Source organism: Silene latifolia, chromosome 4 (assembly GCF_048544455.1).
Source record: "Silene latifolia isolate original U9 population chromosome 4, ASM4854445v1, whole genome shotgun sequence".
NCBI classification, from domain to species: domain Eukaryota; kingdom Viridiplantae; phylum Streptophyta; class Magnoliopsida; order Caryophyllales; family Caryophyllaceae; genus Silene; species Silene latifolia.
Window position 1 is genome coordinate 83,309,321 of NC_133529.1, and position 5,354 is coordinate 83,314,674.

The 5,354-nt window shown below is 41.8% G+C and overlaps 1 non-coding gene across 1 annotated transcript; it reads right to left on the reverse strand.

Moving 5' to 3' along the window:
* Window positions 1-440: 440 nt before the first annotated feature.
* On the reverse strand, window positions 441-547 carry LOC141654218 (small nucleolar RNA R71). The gene has a single exon (XR_012547782.1). It is a non-coding gene; the product is annotated as a small nucleolar RNA R71 (small nucleolar RNA).
* Window positions 548-5,354: the final 4,807 nt, after the last annotated feature.

Here is a 5,354-nt window from a genome sequence, read left to right on the forward strand (position 1 = left end):
TCATCAACCCTTTTGCAAGAGAAGGTGAGGCGAACCCAACACAAAATCAACCACAAAATCAACCCACAATGCCTAAGTTTTCATCACATTCCGTACCCACCGAGGAGAACCTACCCAATGGTACTCCCACACCACAACATCTAACCGGAAATTTCATTGCCAAATCCGCATTTATCCAATTAGTTGAAAGAAGCCAATTTGGGGGGATGCCTAGTGAAGACCCTCATTCTCATATGGAGGCTTTTTGTGACTATTGTGATGCGATTTCACAAACCGGTGTAACTCAAGACCAAATTCGATGGGTCTTATTTCCTTTTTCTCTAATTGGCACCGCCAAAAAATGGTTGAAGAGCCTTGATAAGGCTACTCTCGGAATAGATTCTTGGAAGAAGTTGGCTCTAGCTTTCTACAAAAAATTCTACCCACCGGAAAAGACTAACATGCTAAGAGCTCAAATTACGGGTTTTAAGCAAAGGGATGAAGAATCTTTGTATGAAGCTTGGGAGCGGTTCAAGGGAATTTGTCGCTCATGTCCTCACCATGGACTTAGCGAATGGTTCTTGGTACAACAATTTTGGAATGGTCTTTATGAAGATTCAAGAAATATCCTTAACATAGGATCGAATGGGATGTTCACCGAAGTTGATGACAATCAAACATGGAACAAAATTGAGGAAATGACGGTCCATAACTCACAATATAGTAGGCTTCGCAAGGCTACTAGTGGAGGAAAGCACGAAGTGGACGCCGTTACTCAATTAGGTGCTCAACTTAGCTCCCATATCGATACTATCAACTTGAAGTTTGAAAAAGCAATGGCTAGACTTGAAGAAGTCTCAAAATCACCAAAGCATCATGTTAATGCCATGACGGCATCTTCATCAATCCCAAGTGGGATATGTGAGAATTGTGGAACTTTGGGACATGACCAAAGTGAATGTAGGGGAACAAATGAACAAGTAAATGCTTTCCAAGCATACAAGAGTGGTACCCCTTATTCCAACTATTACAATGAAAACACCAAATTCCATCCAAATCTCTCATACAAAAGCCAAAATTTTCAAAACCCTCAAACAACACACACCCCACCTCCCATGAGAAACCAAAATCAAAGACCCTTTTACAATCAAAACCAAGGTTACCAAAATCAATCTCAATACAATCGCCAACATGACCAAGGTTTTGATGTTCAAAAAGCGGTCCTTCAAATGCAAAAGAATCAACAAGAATTTTTCACTCAAATGCAAAAAGATAGCCAAGCAAAGGAAACCAACATCAACAACATCCTAGCTCACACCAAGATGTTGGAAACCCAATTGACTCAACTAGCATCTTCAAGCTCACAAAGACAAAAGGGGCAATTACCACCTCAAAGTAATCCCCAAGACATGAAACGGTTAGTGTCATTCACTTGAGAAGTGGTACAAGGTATGAAGCACCGAAGAAGCAAGTTGAGGATGAAGTTGTTGAAGCTAGTGATAAAGAAGAAATTGTGCAAAACTCCAAGGATGGAGAATCATCAAAAGAAGAGAATTCAAAGAGAAATGAAGACAAGGTCAAGGAGAAGGAGCCCATTGTGATTAGACTTCCTTTTCCAAGTCGTCAAGCCAAGCCCAAATTTGATGACCAACTTGGAAAGTTTATGGAAATTGTGAAGAATTTGGAAGTCTCGATTCCTTTCACGGAGTTAATCAATCACGTGCCGGCCTATGCGAAATACATGAAAGACATCCTCACAAAGAAGAAGTCGATCCGGAAACTTGAGACTATCGCCTTCACTAAGGTGAGTTGTGCAATACTTCAAGGGAGTTCACCTCCAAAACTAAAAGATCCGGGAAGCTTCTCAATACCGTGTACCATTGGCGACACCACGATCAACAAAGCCTTATGTGATCTAGGGGCTAGTGTGAGTGTTATGCCGTACTCGGTGAGTAAAAGGTTGGGGATGGGAGAGCTTAAATGCACAAATATCACACTCCAAATGGCCGATAGATCGACGAAGACACCATTAGGGATATGGTAAGATGTTCCCGTACGAATTGGGAAGTTTTTCATCCCGGTGGACTTTGTCATTGTTGATATGGAGGAAGACTCCAACATTCCAATCATTCTAGGAAGACCTTTCTAACACACCGCGGGTGCGGTGATTGATGTGAAACATGGAGAGCTCACTCTAGAAGTGGGAGATGAAAGCATAACCTTTAATCTTGACAAGACTATGAGAGCTCCTCTTTTGCATGAACCGTGTTTCATGATTGATCATTATGCCGGAAGGATGATAGGAAGAAGTCGGAACTCCAATGGAAGAAGTAAATTGAAGATGCTCCATTCAAAGAGCAAGTGAATTGTGACAAGGAGAGCTTGCAAAGCTCATCAAAATCAAGACAAGAAATTGGGAGAGTTGTCTCTATCAACTCAAGAGTTCTTTAGTGATCAAGTGGATGAAGTTTGTGGTCTTTGGGACGACGAGTTTGAAGGGATTTTTAATCCCTACATTGGTAATGCCATCGATCAAGACCGACAACAAGGGCCAAGGTCTATTGAAGAGCTTTATAATGATAATGAACAAGCTTTTGATTATTTCTTCAAGGTGTTGAGCAACATCAACAACACCTTGGACATGCCCCCTTGACATCTCATCAAGAATGAGAGTTTGGTGGAGTCCTCCCTAAACCACCATTTGTAAATATTTCTAACTCCCTAACCCGCATTTCAATACTTGTATTGCATTTTTGTCATCTTTGGATATTTTTATACTTTGATCAAGATAATTGTCATGTTTGAGAGAAGTGAGGGAGGGACTAATGATTTCAATTGATGTGTAGTGCTTTAGCTTAGTGTGGGGATAGCAATTGCCTAGGCTATCCATGCCTTAGTAGTGCCCCCACAATGAAGAACACGAGATATGAAGAAGAATGGAAGAATGACAAGGGATATGCATTGTACACGGATGGAACTGAATCCGGGTACAAAGGGGTCGAATCCGAGCGGATTCAGGAGAATCCGCCCGTCTTCAGGCAATCTGGACGTGTTGAATAGAAGACGCACGTCCCTCTGAGCTGAACTTTTGAAATATTTTTGACTGTAAGCGAATCCGGGCGTCCTGAATCAAAATCCGCCCGTCTTCAAGAATCCGCCCGTCCTAAAGGGAAGACGCCCGTCTTCTTGGCTGAGGAAAACAAGAAAAATTGCTGCATAAGAATCCGCCCGTCTTCTGCAGAAGACGCCCGTCCCGTGTTTGCAAATCCGAGCGTCTTCACTGAAAGACGCCCGTCTTTAGGCGAGTTTTTCCCAACCCAGAAAAGGCAGAATCCGCCCGTCCCGAGCAGAATTCGCCCATCTTGCCCCTGCAGTTCGAATTTTTCGGGCTTTATAAAACCCCTCCCACCTTCATTTCTTCATTCCTTCATTCATAACACTACTCAAAAACATCAAAACCCTCATCCTCTCCATCACAAAAACAAAATTCCTCAACTACATTCACCAAAATCAAATCAAAACATCCTTCTAACAACAAATCAATCACTCCTTTTTCAATAAAAATCAAAACCAAGCACAAAATCTTCAACCTTTGAGTCGATTTTTGAATTCATAAAGGCAAAGTCTTTCACCTTTAAATCGATTTGGGTACACTACAAATTGAAGATTTTTCACTCTTTTCTTGGTTAATTCATCAATGGCAAGGACTAAGGGAGCAACAAAGGCACCAAAGGCAAAGACACTTTCATTAAGGCAAAAGACTCTTCAAGCAAAGAAAGCATTGGCTATGGTGGTAGCAAACCCAAACATGGAAGTGCAACAACAACAACAACCTCCCATGGGTGCAACAACATCTACTACTTCGGAAATTGATCAACTTTCGCACTATCCGGAGGTAACTTTCATTTCCAAAACCCATAGGGACACTTTTGCCAAGTTTGCTAGGAAATCATTTCAATCCACCAAGTTTATTTGTGAAGATACCTTAGATAAGTTGGGTGTCCTTGAGCAAACTAGAGTTTTCTTTAAAGCCATGGGGTTGAAGAAATTGTTTGAATCAAAAGAATTGACATACCCCTCCCTTACCTTGGAATTTTTGAGTTCTTTGAAAGTCAACAAGGTAGAGTCTAGGGAGAACCTCGAGTTTCGTCTAGCTAATGTTAGTAGATGCATCTCCTTTAGAGAAATGGGTGAAGCTTTGGGTCTTAGTGATGAACCGAGTTATTTTAAGAATGTTGGAAAGTATGACCCCGACCCACTTTGGGAGGCAATTTCCGGAAGGAAAATTGAGGACTTTCATGCGAGTCGTGCTCTTTTAGTCCACCATCCGGGCATAAGAGTATGGCACAAGGTCATAGGAAATACCATCATTGCTAGAAAAGATACCAACCATTTCACCAAACTCGATTTTGTTCTTCTTGAGTCGGCTTTGAACATTGGAAGAGTACACACCAAGCCTTTCAACTCTCTTAGGCTTTTGGTGGATAGATGGCTAAACATTGATTGTGGGAAGAAAGGCACTACCGTTATTGTGAATGGCGGCCTAGTCACTATCCTAGCTAAATACTTTGATCCTAACTTTAACAAAGATAACAAGTATGAGGCGAAAGAGGGTGGTCATCTTGTTGATATGCATACTATGATACAAAAGTACAAGTGGGTTGCCCATAACCCTCTTGACACCAAGTATGGATGGCTCACTAGTGAGGCTAGATCGTTTACTTTGCCTTCGAAGATTTGTCGTTTAAGCGTCCACCGGACCAATTATCTACTTCCCCTTTCAAAAGAGGCCGAGTACATTATCCGACAACAAAAGGGTGAACTTGAAATACCCTCCTCTTCCATTGTCACACCACCCTACCCTTTCGAGTAGCAAGAGTTCAAGCCCGATGGCGTTGAAGCAAGAAATGATTATTTGACTCTTCTCATGCAAGCAATGCACAAGCAATCCTTTGAAGATCGGAAAAATGCTTACTTGGCTCAATATCCACCCCTCCTACACTTAGCTAGGCAAGGACTACTTGATCCTTCATGTCCTTTGCCTAGTTGGGCGGATAGAGAACTCCTTTTTCCGAGTACATCTAGGGTTGTTCCGGGTGATAATGAGGTAGTCGGTAATGAAGAAGTTGATGATAACATTGATGAGGAAGCTAGTGAAGAAGGAGAAGAGGATGATGAGCAAGGTGAAGAAGAAAGTGAAGAAGCAAATGAAGAGGGAAGTGGCAATGAGACCACTTCTAATGAGGAAGGTGATGATAGTGATGATGATATGATGGAAGATTAGCAAGCTTGGAGGCTCCTACCCTCTTTAGGTTTGCTTCTTTCTCTCTTTGTTTTAATTATTTTTCTTGATCATTGTTGGAGTAGTCCTAGCA